Genomic DNA, 23134 nt, shown 5'->3' on the forward strand with positions numbered 1-23134 from the left:
AGAAAGGAGGAGCAAATTTCTGCGGATAATTTTTCCATGGGGAGTTTGCAATGCAACTCAGGTGTACACTTTTCCTTGGGAGATTGGTGCAAAGACCGCGGGTAAAAAATATCCATGGACTTTTGCTGCCATGCAGACAGATTGAAAATTCACCTCTACATAACCAAAATATATGATATACTGTATATACATGTATGTATGTGCAATATGGGGCAGATATTAAAAGCTATGCACGGGCGTAGATTTGTGCGCGCAACCCGACGCGTAACCCTTTGAAAATCCGCCCCTATGGTTTTAGGGCCTGATTTTCAAAGCCATTTCTCCACGTAAAACCCCATTGTATGCATGTACATGGCCTATACAAAAGAGACTGGGACTCTGTACGCATAAATGTATGTGCCTAATCTGATTGGGCTGGAACTGAGACTTACATGCCAGTGTTGATTTTTAAAAGCATGCATGTATGTTAACCCGCATAAGTTACACCCTCTCTGTGCTACTCTTAGGTTGAACACAGTTATTCTCTCTGTTTTGCTTTTTGAAGTATTTTTTATATTTTCCTGAAATTTGGCAGCTACAGTCTTTTTTTTTTTCCAAACTGTCACTTTTCCAGAATATATTTAGTGGTTTTCAAGAATGGCGAGTATGACAAATGTTGAATTTTCCATTTTTTAACCTGGCTCTTGTCCACTGAGAAAATAAGCATTCAGTTTGGCACACAGAGGTCAACCCAAGGTGTACCAAGTAAAACAACAACAAAAAGCTTGGAAATTAATTTAAAAGAAAATTGTTTTACAATGGAGTTATGATTTCCAAGGAGTCTTTTGGAAAAAAAGTAACTAAAAAAACCACAGTCCTTTTTTTTTTTTCCAAAAATTATATTTTTGAAAGTTTATAGTTCTAACAAAGGTCAGGAAAAAAAGTAAGGAAATTCAGAGTTTATGAGCATCTTAAAATCATGGTTGAATTCTTTTTTCAGTGATGTTTCACTGTAGAGGATTATCCCTGGCATCAATCAATAAATCCATGAAATACTAAAAATAAGATATTTTTTTTCCCATTTAGAAATATATAGGAGGATTCTGGAATCCTTTGTGTAGGGTGACCATATCCATACCTGGGAACGTTTGACTTCCAGTCTCCCTGAGATTACCATGGATTAACGGGGGGGGAGAGAGGGGCAACTGCACAGTTGGACCGGGTGCTCACAAATTTGCTCTCATAAGCACTCTTACATGTTCACACTTACTTTCACTGCTCATTCTCTCACATTCTCACATGTCCATTTACACCTTTACTTCTGCCATTCTCCCACCTACACACGCTCACTCACTCATGTCTCTCCCTCTTCCATACACACTTGCCCACTCACTTTCACACCCATGCTCACTTGCATTCAGCTCTCTCCTACTCACATACACTTTCAGATCTCTTCTTCCTACACAAATACACACTCACTCACTCTCACACACATGCTCATTCATTCTTTCTCCCCCCCCCCTTTCAAAACATACCAGCAACAGCAGACTCTAACTTGGGCTCCTGGAGCAGCAGCAGCCTCTTCCTTCTCCTCCTGTGCTATGGAAGTGGACGCTGTCTTTTCTTACTCCTCATTTGATGCACGGGCAGGAAATCGTAATGTCGATTGGCCAGGGCAAATAGGATGGGGCGGGCAAGTGGCTGGATACAGGAAACAGGCTGTGCAGGAGCAGGTAGTGTCACGAGGAAGCGAAGTTAAGAGTTAAAAAGGTCCGGAGATGGTAGAAATCACTGTCGAGTTCCTCCTTTTTCAGCCGCGCAAGACCAATGATGTTCCTTTCTTCTTTCCGGGTCCAAGCAGATTGGTTTTGCTGCAGCACCCGGAGATTTCCGGTATTGGGCCGGAGACCCGGTGATTCTTTTAGAATTCCGGAGTCTCCGGAGTCTCCGGGCCAAATCCGGATAGTTCCCAGGTATGCTCATATAGTTCCATGTCCGCCACTCCTAATTTGCTACCTCATTGCATCCAGGGACTTGTAGTTCTTGTTTCTTAAAAAACTGGAACTACAAATCCATGTATTCAATGGCAGTAAACCTCAGACAGGCTCAGGCTCTTCCTGCAGACATGGAGCTACGTGGTAACCATGTCTCGGGGGGAGGGTCGAAAAGACAGTTATGGGGGCCACCTAGAAGAGCAGCAGAAAGAATGAATAGGCACATGGGGAACAGGCATAAAGGGAAGATGCACAGAAGGCTAAGAGACATGAGAAGGGAAAGGAGTACAGGGAAAAGACCCATGGAAAAAACAAAGCTCCAGAGGGGTGGAGTCACATAGTTAGTTGAATTAAGTGGGGATTTGTTTTTAAACCAAAGATTTTTATATTTGTATCAGGTTATGTGTATACTTGTCTATTATTTTTGTTGTTATGGTCACTAGTTTTTGATGTATTCTTTATGTGATATGACTATCTTGCCTAGAATGCCTCAGTGGGTAGGTGAGAAATAAATGCAAATGAAAAAGGAGGAAACTGTTGGATCAAAAATATGAGAAAACAAGAAAAAAGAATAGAATTCTATTCCAGCATTACTGCATCCTTTAGCTTTTCAGGTTATTTTCTTTCTAAGAATGAACCTATTGATTTCACCAAAAGCAATAGTGCATCTAGTATTTTTTAAATCTGTTTTGTACCTTTGACCATATGACTCTTCCTGATCTGTGAGGTAACATAATTAACCACAGTCAGTTATGGAATTTGTAGGCTCTTGGAAATGTCCTTCTGTGCCTATTTCATTATTTCCTAAATTTTACTCTTTCTGTTTTAGCAAACTGAGATATTAGAAAATTATCAGATTCTCTGAGACTTACAACAGAAGATAATGATTTTAATATTTTTGCTATATAGCGTTTGGGACCCTTCCTGTTAAAAGCATATTTGTTGACATCTATGTAAATATTAATTATGTGGCATATTGATGTATATAAATACACCATATTATGCTATATACTGTCCAAAGCATATTTGGTTCATGCACACTTTAGTATGTACAAAATACCTATTTATTTTCAAACCATTTCACCATTGACAGTTGTTATAAAACACAGGTTTAGCCTGTAAATTCAGACAGTGGACTTTGAAAAGTAAAGCAAATTTACATTGCCACTAGTTGGAAAGCGGCAATTTTTTAACCTTGCAGTGGGTGGAGGATGCAGTCTGAAGATGTTGACTGAAGGTTTTTCAAATTCCTTTTCAATTAATGAAAGCTGGGTAACAAAGCTCCAGCAACTTCAGGGTCTACAATATTTTGCACCCCAAAATAGATGTAAAATATTGCAAAACGTGTTGTTAAAAGTAAACTTGGTGGCTTCGCACTGCTTTTCTGATGTAAAAGGACTTTGCTCTTTTTGCTGCTAGTTTGCTCCACTGGATTAATGAAATTGATTAAGTGCAAATGTTTGCACTGCTTTAGGTGTCTCTTCTGCTTTCATGGTAAAGAATTTGGAAAAAATTTCACTTCAGGCTCCAGGAAATGTTTTAGATTTTAGAAGCATTTGTATAATTAACAACAATGTGCTACTTTTTCTGTTTTTGCCATCTAATATTGCACCATTGTTCAGAGAAGGATTCTTATCTGCAAATAGCACTAATTCCAGTTTTTGAAAAATTTGAAACAAAATTTTGAGTCAGCTTGAGTGAACATATTTTATGACTTTGTACATCTCTTTAAGTGATTTAGATTAAATGAGGAAACCAGCATGCAGTCTTTAAAGCACACTGCTGTGTATGGTGTACATGCATATGTATACATGCTCACCTATGCAGGGAGGGGGATAAATATCTCAGAACTTTTACATAAGTTAAAGTGAATTTATGAGCCTTATGGGACAACTGATGTTCTGAGCAATGCAATACTCTGGGCAGTGGAATATCGGCTTTGTTGCCTTCTTTCATTCCCTCATCCCCGTTTTTAGAAATATTTTTTTCCCATGTGACCTCATGCACATCTGAAATAGAGTGGAGGAAGCACGCTAAGAATGACGAAACTGTGATAGCAGCTCAGAAGTCTGAAGCTTATTTTGGAGTTTAAATGTTCCCAAAAATGACCTGGAGACTGAATTGCTATAACAGTCTTTCACATTCTCACCATCATTAGTCTGTGCAAGTTTATTTACTTATTTGTTTATTATAACGAGAGCATTGAAAGAGGCTCACACACAGTCAACATAAAATGACATATAAAATGGGATTTTGGATGATTACTGTAAATCGGGATAATAACATATGCCACTGTTTATAGTGAAGGCAATTTTCAAAGGGTTATGCAGGGGTTGCACGCTTAAAATTAGAATATACGTATGTAAGCAGCAGGTGCACATGGATAGGCTATTTTATAAACCTTGAGAATACATGCGTACATGCAGTGTTGTACCTAAATGTTAACGGGGGAAAAAGGGCGGCGTAGGGCGGCGTAGGGCGTTCCGGGGCAAGCTTCAAAAAGGACAAATGAAAATTGCTAATTTGCACATGGTGTGTGCGTACACATTATCAAACTGGTCTGTACAGTTTTACACCCTGCTAACTGATGTGCACAATTAAAACCAGCCTTGACTGTTATTTGCAGTTTTTGGGTGGGAGGTCTGGGTGAACTGGTGGGCTTCAGGGTAAAGTAACTCTATCTTAATCATGATTTATGGACTTTTACTACAGGAACTTGTTAGGCTGATTACAAAGTTGTTAATTTAGCTTTTTTTAGATTATCCATGCCTGAGTGAGTTCATAGGACTCTTGTAACCTGTGTTAAATATGGGATATGTTTAAGGGAAATCCTGCTGTTTGTGTTGTGTATATACTTTCTTAGGTTTTTAGATGATTTCTGCCCATCAGGTTTATATGATAACATTAAGAGGGGGCACTTTTAACTTGGAGTGGGGTTTGGGGGGGGGGGGGCAGTTTTACAAACACAGTAGGAGATACAAAAAGCAGAGTTGACATCACTGAAGATTTTCTGCTGTTTGAATCCACAAAAGGTACAAGAGGAGTTGATTTGTACAATGCACTAGTTTCTACCTAGCTTATGGCACTCTGGTTGAAGCTAGGTAGAGAGTGTATTGTACAAATCAACTCCTCTTGTACCTTTCATCAATTGAAATGGCAGAAAATCTTCAGTGATGTGTACTTTCTTGTTTGTACCTCCTACTGTGCATGTAAAACTGCCCCCCCCCCCCCAAACCCTACTCCGAGTTAAAAGTGCTCCCTCTTACAGTGGTATAAATAGTAGTGTTGCCCTTCTTTAAGGGGGGCAAATTTCATTTAAGAATTTACACTGATTGTTCAGCGATGGGTGTAATTTATGGGATATGATATGATATGATATGATACCAATTTGGTTAACCATATGTAATCTCATTTAATAACTGTGGCGCCCGTTGGCTCTACAGTAAAGTTGTCACCTTTTAACTTTCTATCCTTCCTCCATCTATCATTGTAATTTCCTTTCTCAGTTGTCTGTAAACCGACATGATGTTTTTTTTTGTTTTTTTTTTTTTTACGAATGCCGGTATATAAAAGTTATAAATAAATAAATAAAATAAATATGGTGCCATTACCCCCTTTTATACATTGGTAAAACAAAGCGATGTTTAAGGGTTAGGATGGTAGAACACAGAAGTTCAATAGTGAGACAATGTGCTGAGGCACCTTTAGTTCAACATTGTTTGGCGAAGGGACATTCATTTGGTGATCTGAGGTTTGCAGTAATCAAACAACCTAAGCCGTCTATACGGGGCAGGGATTTTGATAATGTTCTATTACAGAAAGAACAGAGGTAGATACATTATTTCAACACGGTAGCCCATGGGGGGGTGTTTGAATAAGGAAATAGACTGGTCTGTGTTTTGAGTCTGGTTCCTTAGATGTGGTTGCATCGGTAATTATAATTGTGATTGACAGATTTGACCTCCGGGGAGGGAAATGGAGATATAGGTTAGGAGGAAGTGAAGGAGGTTTTGAACGCTGAGGCGCCAGTATATGGAGGAAAGGAATATGTGAGGGAGCGAGTTGGAACACCATGGCGTCTATTATAGTGCACAAAAAAGAACGTTTTGACTGTTCATTCGTTGGGTATAGCTTTGGCTATTAAAGTAAGTAGTACAATGGATAGCGGGTGGTTATACTTGATACGAAATAGAAGATGTGTGAATGTTCTTGGTGAGAATGTTTTTAATGGTGTTTTTATTCTAGGCTAATGAGTATGGGTAAAAGAGGCGTCTAGATTGCATGTTGATACGAGGTGTCCCCTGACGAAGGCTGGAGACAGCCGAAACATGGTCCATGTTGGGGCGGTGTTTGGAACGCTACAGTGGGAGCTAAGTATTTTTTAAATATTAAATATGTCAGTTTAATAAAAACAAAAAATTATTGTTGGTATGTGAAAATCGGTCTTAGGATACAGGTAAATGGGTGGTTAAAGGTTGGGGTGCAACATCAAGTGATTACAACATAGTGCTTTTAAACAGCTGATGCTGTTTGTGGCCCATTGCGTGGCGAGAGACAGTGGATTAAAAGTGTAGCACTAATAGTCTGATGACGTTGTCCCTATTTGTTAAATAATTTTGTGTTATTGGTAATTGGAAAATAGGATTGTTTCCTCTCTTTGTTTGTACATTATAAATAGTAGAGTGACATGAGGGCCGATGCAATACAGTGCGCTCACACAAGTGCACTGTTTAACCCGCTGTCAGAAGCGGGTTAAATAGACGCTAATCTACCCCCTAATGCAATAGGGGATTAGCGCCTATTTAACCCTCGTCCAACATGGAGTGAATGAGATAGCACTCATCACATGCAGATGCATGTGACTGAGGCTATTAATCAATCCACATTCAAAAAAATAAATGTGCGTCTCAGACGCACATTTATCGCTCAGTTATTAACGCCTGCCTGGAGCAGGCGTTAATAGCTGAGCACATGTAAAAGAAGTACAGAAAAGCAGAAAAAAATGCTTTTCTGTACTTCTTCAGTAAAACACAAAAAAATACCTCGGCAGACTGCCGAGTTATTGAAAACCGACGCTGGTAAACTCGATGTCAGTTTTCATAATCGGCCTTCTGCCAGTAATGAAAACTGGGAGATGGCTGGTTATGAAAACCGACGCCAAGTTTACTGGCGGCGGTCTTCATAACTAGCAAGGAGGCGCTAAGGTTGCGCAAACGACCCTCGCACCTCCTTGCTAGCGTAACCCCCTAATTTGCCTATTGCATGGTGCTTCCCTTGCAGGCGCCATGCGTGCGTTAAGAAAGCGGGTGCTGAAAAGTCAGCGCCCGCTTTCTGCGAAAATTATTGCATCGGCCCGATGGTGTTCTTGTTCTCTCTCTCTCCATATCAGATAAAATCCTTTTTCTCTGGCATTAAAACCCCATTACTCTATTGCATTTGACGTTACGAGCTGCTCATTTACATTAACTCTGCCCAAACTCCTCCCACTTACATATCATCAAATGTCATATTTTCATGCCACCGCTTGTTGTGCTATTTACCATATGCATTAGGGCCCTAACGCGAAATAAGTGACCCTGTGTCGCTGACCTTTCCTAAAGTTATCTGGATGAACATATCTGGCTAGCTTTAATATAGCTGGCTATAATCAATGTAATGAATGCACTGCTGAATATATCCTGCTAGTTAGTCGGATAGGTTTATCTGGCTAACTAGCTGAGCTGCTCAGTGGCTCATATTGCCCCCAGCATATATGTGCAGAAGCAGCCCCTACTCGCATATTCCATATTTTATAAAAGTAAAAAATACATGCGTATTTTCACTTTTGTGCGCACATATAAGTGCGTAAAAAAAGGGGCAGCCTAGAGGGATTTCAGGGCAGGGCCAACATTTACGCATGTAAGTTGCTATTTTCAAAGACACATATATATAGAGTGACCAACTTACTCATGTAATTTTACACCTGCTAATCATCTGGCGTGTTTATACTCATGGCCAGGTGGGAGCTCTGGGTGAACTTGGGGGAGTTCAAGCTGAAGAGCCAGAAGGGTCTTGACAACTTGGAGAAGAAGTGGGTGAACTAATGGATTGTTTGGTAAAACTGATAATTTCCTTGACGCGTGCATGTTTTAAAATACATCGATTATACACAAATAAGTCCTACTACATTTTCACATGGAAAATATATGTGCATATATTTTTTTAAACATGTAGAAAAAGTATGCATGCTCAATGTGTGGATATACATTCTTTCAGTGCATTGCATTTATTCGCGCATAAGCTGTGGGATTAGAGATGCACGTATATCATATGCGTGGGTTATATACTAGCATCTATCTGCCCATGGCCGTATATGTGCGTATATTCCGCCACATGCATTTGTTTGAACGTTATCCTCCTTGTATTGGATGTAATCCGCATTGAACAAATGTTTGTTTGGAAATGGGAACACACATCAAATGAAATCAGATCATGTGACCCAGTTAATGGCACGTCTGGGTTTCTGGCATTCTTCTTGCTCCATTTTCATACCAGTACTACTATGCTGAAAGGGAAGTAGCAAGACTCTGAATACCATAATCCACTGACGTGTACACAGTGCAAAATTGGGAATGACCAACAGTGTCTGTCAAGTCAATTGGCAGGTCTGTATACCAGATGTAGCAACAGTACAGCAATGAGTGCCACTCAACAAAATAATCATGAAATTAAAATTATAATTGGTTTCCACATTTGTTGCCTGATTTAGGAGGAAATGTTTGCAAGTGGAAGCCAGGGTGAAAACTGACAGTTTAGTTGAATCATTATTGGCTGGAAAACATTTTCAACATTCTGCTTAACTGACAAATTTCCAAACTGGCAAGAATGCCTTAAAAAAACAAAGGGCCTTATTGAATACTGATTTTTTTTTTCTTTTAATAGGGACTGAATGTGGAAAAAAATCTTTTTATTGAATAAGGCCCTAAGAGAAAGAAACCGGGGATATAAATTAACCTCCTCCTAAGGGACAAGACTGAAACCTTGATTTTCTGCATTTAAAGTCTGCATGCAATTGATCAGTCCCTTCTCAGCTGAAAGCACAGGGAGTTTGCTTTACCAGTTCTCTCCTTGCTCTGTAGAACTGGAAAAAAAGTAAATAAAATCTAAGATGTGTGACCTGAGGCATATAGCTCTACAGTGGAAGAGACTAGGGAAGACCTGGATTTTAATGCCACAGGGCAAGTCAGCTGAAAACCATGCACATTATTACATCCTGGTCAACTTTTATCTGCTGATGAGCAGCATTTAGGATGCTTATGAAGCACCTCCCACTCTACTCGAGAAACATGGCTTGAGTATCCTGACAGGCCTGGGAAGGCTCTTTCAGCATTTTGGGAGGTTGCGGGTTCTAGTAGCAAGTTCCCTTTAATTCTGTTGTGTATGCATGTTGAAAAAAAGATTTTCGCTCCCATCAGCATTATCAAATCAGGTGTATAATAAAGAGAAAATCAAAATACAAAGAGAGGGGGCATAAAGTCAAAGTGCAGGGAGAAGTGATTAACAATATTCATCATGGGTGATGCTTCTGTGCCCCTCCCCTCAGCTAACCTTTAATGTATTCATCGTCTTATTTTCATACATGCTGATTGAATAAGCGATCTGTTCCACAGGTGCTACGTTTGTCACTATGCAGACTAAATGCAAAATCTTTATTCCAACCAATGTCTTAAGTCGTCATTTTCTGGTGGTACAGATCATGTGGCACAGATTATTAATAGCTCTGGTCTCTCCACCACTTGACACAGCGCTCCAGCTGTCATTCTGCTCTCTGGCTCATATGATTCTTGCACTGGTGAAGTGCCAGGGCCCAGGTCTATCCCATCAGTCACTGTCATCCACCAACCAGTGATGAATAGCCTGGCGGTCGCCGTGGCGAGGCATGGGCTCTGATTCACACACGCCTGACTTTTACCAACTTCTACACACCAGCTGAGGCCTATCCCAGCTGAAGAAGGCCTCAGTGACCTGGAAACACCCCTGCCCCCCCTCCCTTGGATTAGTTAAAAATGAAACAAATCCTAATACAATCATGTCACTAATTATGCATTTAATTCAGTTATAAGGAGCTAATGGCTCCCTCAGTGACAGCTTTTACTGCTAAAAGGCAATTCATTCCTGAAACTGAGAAATCTAATTACACAAAATGCTTCGTTCTAATCCTTTCAAAGAATAATCTTATTTGTAGACATTAACATCCCAGATGCTGCTGCTGTTTGTCCATTATGACAGTGTTTGTCCTGAATAATGTATAAATAGCTATTTCTGGACAGTTGCATGTCACTAAATCAATACAATTTGCTGCCTTCTGTTACATTAAGTCGGCCTGGGTAGGCAGGAGAAAATTAACCTTTTGTTTTCTTCTCAGAAAGGGCCTTCTGAGTTAGAAATAAGAAGGGGACAAATGGTTTTGTGTGTAAGTGTGTGTGTGCATGTTTGTAAGGGCTTTGAGGTGAGGGAAAGAATGTAGTTTGAAACCACTGCTTATCTGTACCAATACAGAATTTCAGTTTTATTGAAATATTGAAGCAAAATGCCCAGCTAAGTCTTCTTTTGGTAGTTTATTTTTTCTTAATGGATGAATATCATACTTTGCTCTCAAGGTAAATTTCTGAGTACTTCACCAGCTGCGAAGAACGATGTTGTGATGTTGTTTACTGCATCATAATTTATTTTAATGCTTCCATGTAAAATATATCCTGGCATATCCAACGGCCAGCATCTAATACATCTATTTTGTCCCCATTCTCATATGAAGGGCAACTTGAACCTCGCTGTCATGCACTCATGGACCCTCAGCAGTGCTGGGCTCTCTACAACTTTGATTTGGCACAAAATGGAGGTTTAGCCTTAGCTCTTGATTTCAGGTCACGCCTGTGTTCTCTGTACTCTGCTGCAGTCTATTCTGTCATCTAAATGGTACTAAAGTTGGGAGAAAATTGTTGTACCCCTCGCTTGACTTTATGGGCTGCAGTGATTTAAGCTATTGTAGGCCCAAAAGGACCTTTTCATGCTTGGTGAGTTCCTCAGCAAATCCATCTAATACTGTTATCAGAAAGCTTCTTTTGTTTCCTTCCAGATTCAGCTGGTGCCTTTTGTGAAGAACCTAATGCAAATTTAAAAAGAAAATGCCAGTTTTAGAAACTTTTATTTTTTTTTTTCTCTGTTTTCTCAGTATCTTCTTGGTCCCTAAGTGTATGACAATTAAAAATCAGCCCACAGTAAAAACACAGCACAGTTAGCTGCTGCCCAGTCAATGAAAGAATCTTTATCTATTGTGACAGACTGGCTAAGCTGTAGGCTGGCTGGGGACAGCAGTCTCAAACCATGCTCCCAAAATCAGAGAAGAATGCTGGAGGAGAGCTCAGTAGAGCTCCGAAGTGGAAGCTGCAATGCAGAGGAAGAACCAAAGAGAGAGACCTGCCTTGAGATTTGCAGTGCCTCTGGCACTTACAGTTGTCAAAGAGACAGTTGAGCCCCATACTGTAAGGGAGAGACTGTAAGGGAGAGACTCCTGGGTATAGTTAAGCTCCTAGTGGAGCTTAGTTTTTTCATTTTGTGAAATTTGCAATCCCGGAACTTGGTAATTGAAAATAAACTTGCACTAGTGTTTATATACAGTACCAAATCTTGGCTGTGGGGTGCTCATTGCCAACCTCTTGAGCCCTTGGAGATCAGAGGCAGTGGGATTTATAACAGTAGGAGACAAATCTGCCACGCTATGAATTAGACGCTGTACTTAGTCAAGGTCATTTTCAAAGATCCCTCATAGGGCTGAAGCTTTCGGGCACTGTTGAATTTAGCCCAAAGTTTCAAGGTGGATTTATGCACACAAGTTCGCTTTGAAAGTTGCGGGTTGTCCTGAATCGTGCATAGACTTGCAAACGAAAACTTTCTGCATGTAAATATATGCATAATCGTTTGAAAACCATAAGTATGTGTGCAGATGCTTTACTTATCCTAACTCTGCCCCTGGAACACCTACCATGAGTGAAATCGTGTTTCACTCTTACTTTTACTAGCACAACCACCCCGGTTGATTTTCAAAACACCACTTATGTGCATAAAACAGACCTTTATGCATGTAAGTCATTTTGAAAAATCTATTATGTGCTACTTGATAAAGTAGCTCTAATAAATTATAAATATAGATTTAAATGCAGCTCTATAAGAGAAGGCAGGCACAATTTACCCAAATTGATTTTGATCGCTGACTGTAGAGAAAAAAAACAGACAGCCATTGTGTTATAAGAGAAGGCTAATCTAAAAAGCAATATTAATTGTAGATTGAAAAAAAGATATTAGAATCATGTTGCCCTCCACTCCATCTACAAACATATCCCAAAATACCTATTCACCCAAATATTTTGCGGCCAATGTTCATCTATACGATGTCTGATTAAGCCCTGAATTCACCATTCTACCGCAGAATGGTGAAACGAGTGAAAACGGGGCGTGGGCCTGCGAAAGCAGGCAGCCATCGCACCACTGTGCTGTTATCGCTGCCGGCTTTCACACCCAATAGCGCCATCGTGAAAGGTGGTGCTATTGGGCGTGCTACTGGCGACGATAACGTTTCTTATCTTATCGCTGCCAGCAAAGACATTGCGGAGTCTGCCCTGACGCCGCCCCGACTCCTCCCATCACTGCCCCGACTCGCCCCTAGCAAGCTATCGCACGCAAAAAGGGACTTTTCGCGTGGGATAGCAGCATTTCTCACGTGATAAGCCTTAGAAAATGACCCCTTAAGTTAGCCAGATAAATTTATTTGGCTAACTTATATTGGATTTTGAGTGACACAGATATGTAGCTGAATATATCCAGTTCGGCAGTTAACTAGATAAGTTTATCCTGCCCTCAGGCAGGCCTAAAGTTAGCTAGCCATTTTAGCTGGAAAATGCCAGATATTGGCATTTACCTTGCTAACTTATTTGGGTAGGTGGTGCTGTCTTGGGACACCTAAGGTTATCTAGTTAGATAATTACTTAGCTGGATAACACATAAGCATTCAGCACTCAGGATTTTCCAATCCCATTGGCTAAGCCCAATTTAAAAAGATAGGTGGCGCTGAATATGGACTTCTTTGCGTCTTTTATTCATCTCCCAGAGCTCTCAGATTCTAATATACTGACTAGGGATGTGCATTTGTTCACAACGAAATAGGAAATAGAGATGATATTTCCTATTTTGTTGCATTTCGGGGGGTGATGAAATGATAAGAAAACCCATGAATTTCGTGTGGTTTTCCTATCATATTTTGGGCGGGGAGAAAGGACACATAAAAAAAAAAACCTAAACTCACCCCAACCCTTCAAATTTAATTAATTGCAACCCCCCGACTTGCTCGACCCCCCCCCCCCCAAGACTTACCAAAAGCCATCAATTGCTCCTACCATGTGACAGAGGCCAGCCAATGGCACAGATAGCCCCTGTCACACGGTAAGGGCAAAGGGCCATTTTGATTAGCGGCAGCTGACGGCCCGAGAGGGGGAGATCGCTCCCTGGACCCCGCTGGACCACCAGGGACTTTCAGTAAGTCTGGGGGGGGGGGGCAGGCAAATCTTGGGAGGTCGGGAGGGTGGGGTTTGCAATTAATTAAATTTGAAGGGTTGAGGTGGGTTTGGGGTTTATTTGTTTTTTTTTTTTACATTTGAAGGGTCGGGGCGGGTTTCATGCTTCGGTTCGGGGTCAGACGAAATAAAATCTGCCCGAACCACGGGAAAACAAAATTTCCCAAGGCGGACCGATAACGAAGGCTGAACCAAAAGGTTCAGCCGAATCACATCTCTAATACTGATCCTGCTCAGGGAAGAAATAACTCCATGCATGCTGATTTGCTCAGCTCCCATTACTTTATGAGAGCATTTTTGATATATTTAACTTTTTTACACTATACAAAAAATAGGAAAGATAATTGGAACAAACCCTCTTCTTTTACTTTATCAAATAATACCTTCCCTTGCCCCAAATTTTATAAAAGAATCTTCTGTTTTTAAATAACTGGTAAACCTGACAATGCAAACATATTTAAAAATACTAATGCTATTTTCTCACTGGGATTCATGATGCCTTTTAAAAACCCACATTCATCTCATATAAAAACTAGAATCTTTATATTAACATGCATACCATAACTCTTGGCCTAATCAATGCCTTTTCTTTGGCATGACATCTTTCTTTCCTCCCTTACACACTCATTCATTCACCTTTTACTCATTTACATTTGTATTCCACACATTTTATACATGCATGTAGACTCTGTTTCACATAATTCACTTCTCATATTTTCAGATGCACCGCACACATTCATGGGTCCTGAATTTGGGTAAATCAAGCCTTTAATGAATTGTAGAGACTTGTGGATACCAGTTCAAAGTATGATAATAGAGTAGTCACTGACTACTAGTCATGAAAACAGTTTTGCCTTCTACGGTGGTTAGTGTCTGAGGCTGGAAATTGGTGCAGTTTTGGTATGGGATATTTACTCTTTATGCAATTACTGTTCAGGGAGAGTACTTATCTTTTCCTTGTGTCATTCTTAACAATAAAAATAATACTGGACCTTTATTTTTTATTTTCGCTGTGAATTGTAATGAGCAGTGTGTCACAGATGTGAGCATGGTCTGTCAGGTGTGTCATGATGAAAAAAAGGTTAAGAACCACTGGATTAGTGCGTGGTGCGTTATTTTTCTAGTTTATATATACCAGCTTCTCTTTGAGGGTGAGGAGAGTAGATGAGTTGGTGGTAGTTGGTAGCTGGTTGGAGGTATGTAGTGAGTCTGAGTGAGGAGTCCTGTGGTTTGTTTCTCATCTATTTCTCTTTCCCTTGGTTTATTATCTTGATTTGTGTGTGTGAAATTTTTTGTTAGTTTATCCTGTTTGTTAGTCTTTCTGTCTTTGTGTTTTGGTGAAGCAGAAGAGTAGTGGTGAGAAGGATTAGTGAGGCGTGGTGGTGAAGAGGAAGAGTGTGAGGAGGAATGGCAAAGCATAGTGGTGAGGCATGGTGGTGAAGAGGAAGAGTGTGAGGAGGAGTGGCAAAGCATAGTGGTGAGGAGGAAGAGTGGTTAGGAGGAGTGGTGGGGCATGGTGGTGAGGCAGAGGAGGAGTGGTAAGGTGTGGTGATGTTCAGGAGTGGAGAGGATGGAGTATGAGAGGTAGGGGAGAGAGGAGAGGAGAGGCATGAGGAGAGGAGGGGAGGAGAGGAGGAGGGAGGATGAAGGCAGTAGTTCTAGGGGAGACAGGAGAAGTAGGATTAGGGACAGGAGTAGAGAAAGGGCAGGGGAAAGGGATAGGCAGGCGAGTCCGGTGGAAGGAAGACATCAGGCTAGGGATAGACAGAGAGGGCAGAGGGGAGGGGAGTCAGTAGGGCAGGTGCAGGAGGAGAGAGGAAGGGAGGAGAGAGAGAGGAATGGGAGCGAGACTAAGGAAAGGGAGGACACTTCTCCAGAAGTGGAAGTGGCACCCCCTTCAGGCAGCCAGGCAGCAAGGTGCGTTTGTCTCAGGGCATTGAAGTTCAGCCTGGAGGACAACGAAATGATCATTGCTGGGGACCTGGAAAATTATGTCATGCTGTTCGGCAACCATGCAGCCAAGACCTCGAGGGCAGCCAAAGGTAAGACCTGGTGCACCATCGCCCAGGCAATCTCAAGACGCAACAAAATGAGTTGCAATGGGAAGCAGGTGGCCCATAGATACTGGTTCATAAAGGCCCAGTTAAAGACCAAGGTGACAAACTGCAACAGGTGCATCCGGCAGACTGGCGGAGAAGCCTGTTGCCCAATTGTGCTGATGCCCATGGAGAAGCACCTTGTGCAACGGATGGGACCTAATGTGTTCGAGAACATGTTGAGCAGATGGACACTCAGCTAGCTGGAGCCAGTAAGTTCACCTTAACTGTAAATGCCAAGGCTGTTACAGTTAAGAACATAAGAACATAAGAACATGCCATGCTGGGTCAGACCAAGGGTCCATCAAGCCCAGCATCCTGTTTCCAACAGTGGCCAATCAGGCCATAAGAACCTGGCAAGTACCCAAAAATTAAGTCTATTCCATGTTACCGTTGCTAATGGCAGTGGCTATTCTCTAAGTGAACTTAATAGCAGGTAATGGACTTCTCCTCCAAGAACTTATCCAATCCTTTTTTAAACACAGCTATACTAACTGCACTAACCACATCCTCTGGCAACAAATTCCAGAGTTTAATTGTGCGTTGAGTAAAAAAGAACTTTCTCCGATTAGTTTTAAATGTGCCCCATGCTAACTTCATGGAGTGCCCCCTAGTCTTTCTATTAGCCGAAAGAGTAAATAACCGATTCACATCTACCCGTTCTAGACCTCTCAAGATTTTAAACACATCTATCATATCCCCCCTCAGCCGTCTCTTCTCCAAGCTGAAAAGTCCTAACCTCTGTAGTCTTTCCTCATAGGGGAGCTGTTCCATTCCCCTTATCATTTTGGTAGCCCTTCTCTGTACCTTCTCCATCGCAATTATATCTTTTTTGAGATGCGGCGACCAGAATTGTACACAGTATTCAAGGTGCGGTCTCACCATGGAGCGATACAGAGGCATTATGACATTTTCCGTTTTTCTCACCATTCCCTTTTTAATAATTCCCAACATTCTGTTTTCTTTTTTGACTGCCGCAGCACACTGAACCGATGATTTCAATGTGTTATCCACTATGACGCCTAGATCTCTTTCTTGGGTAGTAGCACCTAATATGGAACCTAACATTGTGTAACTATAGCATGGGTTATTTTTCCCTATATGCATCACCTTGCACTTATCCACATTAAATTTCATCTGCCATTTTGATGCCAAATTTTCAAGTCTCACAAGGTCTTCCTGCAATGTATCACAATCTGCTTGTGATTTAACTACTCTGAACAATTTTGAATCATCTGCAATATTTGATTATCTCAGTCGTCGTATTTCTTTCCAGATCATTTGTAAATATATTGAAATGTAAGGGTCCCAATACAGATCCCTGAGGCACTCCACTGCCCACTCCCTTCCACTGAGAAAATTGTCCATTTAATCCTACTGTTTCCTGTACAAAATGGATGTACACACACTGCCTGCTCTGGGGTTTGTATAGGTGTGGCAATAGAGGGAACAACGAGGCAAACATTACCCCCACAGGCTAACCCAGCATGTCACTCACCATGACGCACATGGTCACACATATGTGTTGGCCCTTTATGGGGGACCGACTACCTCCAGCAGTTTGTGTACCGACACATGGCCAATGAGTATGTTCCCTGGCATGTCTGTAAATCAACATCAGTGATGTCTCTGACTGTCTGGTCCCTACGTGATAATGAGGGAGTCAGAGTGCAATGTATGCACAGAAGATTAGGAACACCTGCCATCTGTGGGCAGATCCGGATTAACAGGATCTGCCCACAGTTGGTTTAACTCCTTCCTCAGTAACAGAAGCTTCAAAGTAAAAATCAATAACAATGAATCCCCAGACGTCAAATCAACATTAGGTGTACCACAAGGCTCTTCCTTGTCACCCACCCTTTTCAATATATACCTCCTGCCCCTCTTCAATTGCTCACTAACCTAAAATTAACACACTACCTCTATGCAGACGACGTGCAGATTCTGATTCCCATAACAGAATCCCTCCCTAAGTCCCTCGCCTTTTGGGAAAGCTGCCTCCAATCTATTAACCGCCTGCTCACCAGCTTGAATCTAGTTCTCAATGCAACCAAGACAGAACTCCTACTCATCTCCCCCAACCACTCGGCCTTAATCAATCCACCAACTTACAACACCCAGATCATGCAAGTAAGGGACCTAGGAGTAATCATCGATAACCATCTGAATCTCAAGAAATCCATCAATAACACTACCAAGGATTGCTTTTATAAATTACAAGTCATGAAAAGGCTCAAACCCCTCCTCCACTTCCAGGATTTCAGGACCGTGCTCCAAACCATGCTCTTCTCCAAAACAGATTACTGCAATTCTCTCCTTCTTGGGCTTCCCAGCTCATCTATCAAACCATTACAGATGCTTCAAAATGCTGCGGCTAGAATCCTGACCAATACCAACAGAGGAGCACACATCACCCCCATACTTCGGAACCTTCACTGGCTGCCAATAAAATACAGAATATTACACAGGGCCCTCACCATAATTCACAAAACCATTCATAATCAGCAACAACTAGACCTCCAGATTCCTCTCAAACTATACTCATCTTCTAGACCTATCAGAGAAGCATATAAAGGCACTCTGCAAACCCCCCCAACGAAATCCACTCGCCTATCATCCACCAAAGAACGAGCTTTTTCTACAGCTGGCCCAGCCATCTGGAACAACATGCCTACAGACCTCAGACTAGAACCATGCCCTCTAACCTTCCGAAAAAAAACTCAAGACATGACTCTTCCTCCAAGCCTTCCCCTAACTGGCATATCCAACAATTTCTCCACCAGACCGGACACTGACTCCTAACTAAACGCCCCTCCAAGTTTAGGCAGTATATTTATGCCTCCCTTCTTTATATTATTGCATTATCTAATTTATTCAGTTATGCTGTCCTATATCTCCGGCTATCCTAGCCCTCCAAGTTAATACCTCCTTGTTATATGTATCTTTCGCCTCTTGTTATATGGTTGATTAAGTTATACCCCTTGTTACATGTAAACCGATCTGATATGAATTTTTTTCATGAAGGTCGGTATATAAAAATGTTAAATAAATAAATAAATAAATAAATAAAATAAATCTGTGAGAGGCATATATGATCAGCACTTTGTCATGGGTACTGACATGGGCCCTGTAGCCCTCAGAGGGCAGGAAATGTTTGTCTTGAAAGAGACCAACACAGAAAGTACCTAAGCCATCATGCCAACCACATGAAACCTCTGGGACCAGTTTCCCCATACATTCAGCATGGTGACAGGTTTCCCAATGAGGCAGGTTATAGGCCTCTGTGGTCATCAGCTGAGAACAGCTTCTCTAGACATTATGCTATACATAGAGCTAATGTTTGAGAGTCTATCAGCACATCTGCCCTGCTCACCACTAACTGTAAAAGAGACAAACAATACATGAGGCACAGACTATAGGATCAGCAAGGTCCAGCAACCATAAAACCCCTGAGAGGTGGTGACTGACCTTAGAAATGGATCATTCCGCGAGCTGTTCACCCCAGGAATTCTCAGCTTATGTGCATTAAGGGTGGCCACAGATAAGCATAAGGATGGTAACTGATTCTAGCTATTGCAACAAGCAAAGTACTCAGCATATTTTCTAGGACCATACATACAAACAGCAGCACCACATGACTAGCCCTGAGCTTGAACAACCAAGGGCCTTGCAGCACCGTGACATATTTGACTAAGGCTACCTGTGATGGGTCAGGCAAGCAAATAGCTTCTAACACACCTTTGCGTTGGGTTCAATGACATGAACCTTGTCTTAGGAGACATATGGGTGCTCTTAGAGTCATTAGAAACTATACTGTGATGTAGACATTTCTGAGGTGACTTGCAAATACAAGTGAAGGCATGACACCATCTGATTCCCAATCCTGCCTTCACACAGTCTGCCCAGCATTCTTGTGACACCTCCCTGAAGAACCATAGCGTGCCTGTGGCCAATATGGCCATAGCCATAGGTGCTGCTACCAAGAGGCACCGCTACTGCTGCCATGAGCCAAGAAAAGCAGTGCAGCCAGCAGGTCCTCAGCAAAAGAGAAAGCAGCACAGCCCCTGTCAAAATCGACAACTAGATCAGCGTGGCCTTAGTAAACAGAAAAGCATTGCAGGCCTGCTGGCAAAGCTGCTGAATCTGGCAGGGCCACGCTTCTTTTCCATTTACTAAAGCAGCGCTTATTACACCGTCAATTTCAGCGGAGCTGTGCTGCTGAAGAGGCGGCGGAGGAGTGTGCCCTGCCAGAAGTAGTCCAATGCCCCGTGGCCTGAAGTCATTCCCTTGGCCAAGGGGACTGAAGAAGGAGACAGCTGCTGCCTGCTAAGTCAAGGAGGAAGCGAGTGAGAGAGAGCATGTTTCCTTGTGTGTGGGAGAGTGAGAGAGAGCATGTGTGATTGTGTGTGGGAAAGTGAGAGAGCATGTGTGTGTGTATGTATAAGAGGGAGTGTGTATGTGCACAACTACCTCAATTACTCTCTGCCTGTTAATCCATGACAATTTCAGGGCATCTAGAAATCAAAAGTTCCAAGTAAAGATAACGGAGAATTTTTTAAAATCCTTATTTTAATTGTTGGGTGTTATTTGATGTGTCTGTTTTGAAATATTTTATTGATGTTTGGAAGATTTTTATATGGGATTTTAATTATTGAATGTTATTTTATTCATTAATTGTTTTGAATTATTCTTTTTATTGATATGGTTGGTTTTACTAATTTTGTTTTATGAAGAATGGTAATATTTCTGTTTTTTACATTGTTACAGTGCATACAAAATTTGACTTGTTGCAGTTTCCAGTTTAGTTTTTGTCTGTCCATTTATATTTATACTGTATGGTCTCTTTATTTTGTATTTGAGAATCTATCTGTATTTTACATGTGTGACTGAAATGAGTTATTCCATCAGTGTATAGTTTCTATGCGGGATCTATAGAAACTTGGATTGTTCTGTTTTCCTAATAGGGGGCTTATTACTCTTTTAGGCCTGGTGTAATTTTTATAGTATTAACTTTCATAAGTAGGGTTGTTGCTCTTTGAGTAGCTCTCTGGGGTACCGACGGTCGGCCCCTGTGACATAGTGAGGGCAAAGGCGATCGGACCCATTTTGAGTATTGTCATCGGACGGCTGACGTGCAGGAGGTCGCTCCTGGACCCCTGCTGGACTTTTGGCAAGTCTTGTGGGGGTCAGGAGGCCCCCCCAAGCTGGCCAAAAGTCCCTGGGGGGTCTAACGGGGGTCCCGGAGTGACCTCCTGCACGCCGGCCGTTCAATGCCAGTACTCAAAATGGCGCCAATAGCCTTTGCCCATACTATGTCACAGGGGCTACCGGTGCCATTGGTCAGCCCCTGTCACATGGTAGGAGCACAAGATGGCGCCGATGACCATGTGATAGGGGCTGACCAATGGCACCGGTAGCCCCTGTGACAAAGGCTATCGGCGCCATGATGAAACCGGCACCGAGGGTGTGAGAGTGCAGGGGATGGGTCACGGACCCCCTGCTGGACCACCAGGGAGTTTTGGTAAGTCTTGGGGGGGGTCAGGAGGGTGGGGGGTTGTAGTTAATGTTAATTTTAGCTGGGACATGAATAGAAATAGCCGTATTAACGCATCAGGGTGCCATACGGCCAAATGCAATGTATCTGCTCCCCGACGAATCCGAATCACGAATGCAACGTATGGCGTCCCTCTGCACATCCCTAGTATAGGGAGGTGGTCTCTCTGTGAAAGGTAGCTGTATTCAGAGCTAGTCTGAGTTCTCAAATCTGTATTCAATTGCTAGCTAGGCTAACTACTTAGATAGAAAAAGATATTTGTTCTGCATTTGGCTGCAATGCCAGCTAGCCCTGGTTTTTTTTTAAGCACTTTTTTAGTTGATCTGAGATGTTTCTCTGTGCCACAGAGAGAAGCTGCTAGCAGTGGCATTTTGCTGCTTAATTCACCCCCTGGGGTAGATTGCAAGCACCATTTGGGTGTTGTGGGTGGGAGAGATATATTCAATTTCTAGCTAGTTTGCTAGAATTTCCATTGAAAAATATATTTCATCGATTTTCCTGCTGTGCCAACAATTCCAGCTTTTTTGTTAACTGCATTTTTTTAAATTGAACTCACTTAGTCTCTCTGTGCACTGGGCATCAGTGCCAGTGGGCACTGGGTAGTTTTGCAGACTCAAGTATATTGGGACAGTGGGTGACTGTGAAGCCAAATTCCCAGTGGGCCTCTTTTGTAGTTACAAGCTTGGTGTGTGCACACACATTACATTAGTGCACATCAAGGCACTGTGCCCGTGGGCAGCCAGTTTTGCAGACTCAAGTATATTGGGACAGCAGTGGTCTGTGAAGCCAAATCCCCAGTGGGCCTCTTTTGTAGTTACAAGCTTGGTATGTGCACACATATTACATTAGTGCACATCAAGGCACTGTGCCCATGGACAGCCAGTTTTGCAGACTCAAGTATATTGGAATAGCAGTGGTCTGTGAAGCTAAATCCCCAGTGGGACTCTTTTGGAAATAAATCTTTTAATTGAAATCCCTAGTAGGGACAGGGAAAGCTAGATGTGGTCAAGTGATTGGGACTGGCAGAGGAGGCATTTCAAAAGGCACTAGTGCCAGTCCCCCATTAAAGTTAAAAAGGGCCCTGTTGCAATCTAAAATCTTTGGAGGGGCAGGCAGTTCCATCCAGAAAAAAATGAAATCTAAACAAGATGCAACGCCACCACCTGTTTCTGACCCTGTAGTTTTGGAGGTGAGGGAAGGGGAGGCTGAGTCATGCCAGACAAAATGTCAACTCCCAAAAGCAGCAGTGGGACAGCAGTCTTGACTTAGCGTTGACAATGTAGCGCAGGCACTGTTTACTTCTGATTCAGATGAAGAATCATCTTGTGTGGATTCTCATCAGAAATGGAAGTAGTAATAGCTGACGAAGTTTTAGGAGGATTTGTTAGTCCTGTCTTCGCCTCCACTTCAGTGCAGCAGGGGAGAGATGAAACTGATGATGATGAGGAGGAGGAGAGAAGTCAGCGCAGGCACAGAGTGTGACTGATGCTCCTGGCATTGCTTCTGAGGGTGCACCCACTACTTCAGCTCCAGTGCCAGCATCCACCCCAAAGGCTATACAGAAGGGAGGATCACGAAAGACATCTGCGATCTGAGGCCACTTTAAAGTGAAGGAGTTCCCGCGTTTTGCTTGGTGTAATAACTATGGCAGGGCTATTAGCAGAGGCAAGCAAATGGGACATCTATCTAATTTTGGCATGATGCATCATATAAAGAAGCAACCCCGAACAACAGTACTGCCATCTGGGGATGGTGGCAGTACCAGTCAGGGGACCCCTTCCAAGCAGCGTAAAGTGGTTGAAAAGGAGCAGAGTCACCCCACACCCTCAGCCCCTTCTAGCAGTCGGGGGCAGGCCAGCAACCCCCTGACATGTGGCAGAAGCGACAACCCACCATGAAGGAAAT

The sequence above is a fragment of the Rhinatrema bivittatum genome, chromosome 1 (genome assembly GCF_901001135.1).
Source record: "Rhinatrema bivittatum chromosome 1, aRhiBiv1.1, whole genome shotgun sequence".
NCBI classification, from domain to species: domain Eukaryota; kingdom Metazoa; phylum Chordata; class Amphibia; order Gymnophiona; family Rhinatrematidae; genus Rhinatrema; species Rhinatrema bivittatum.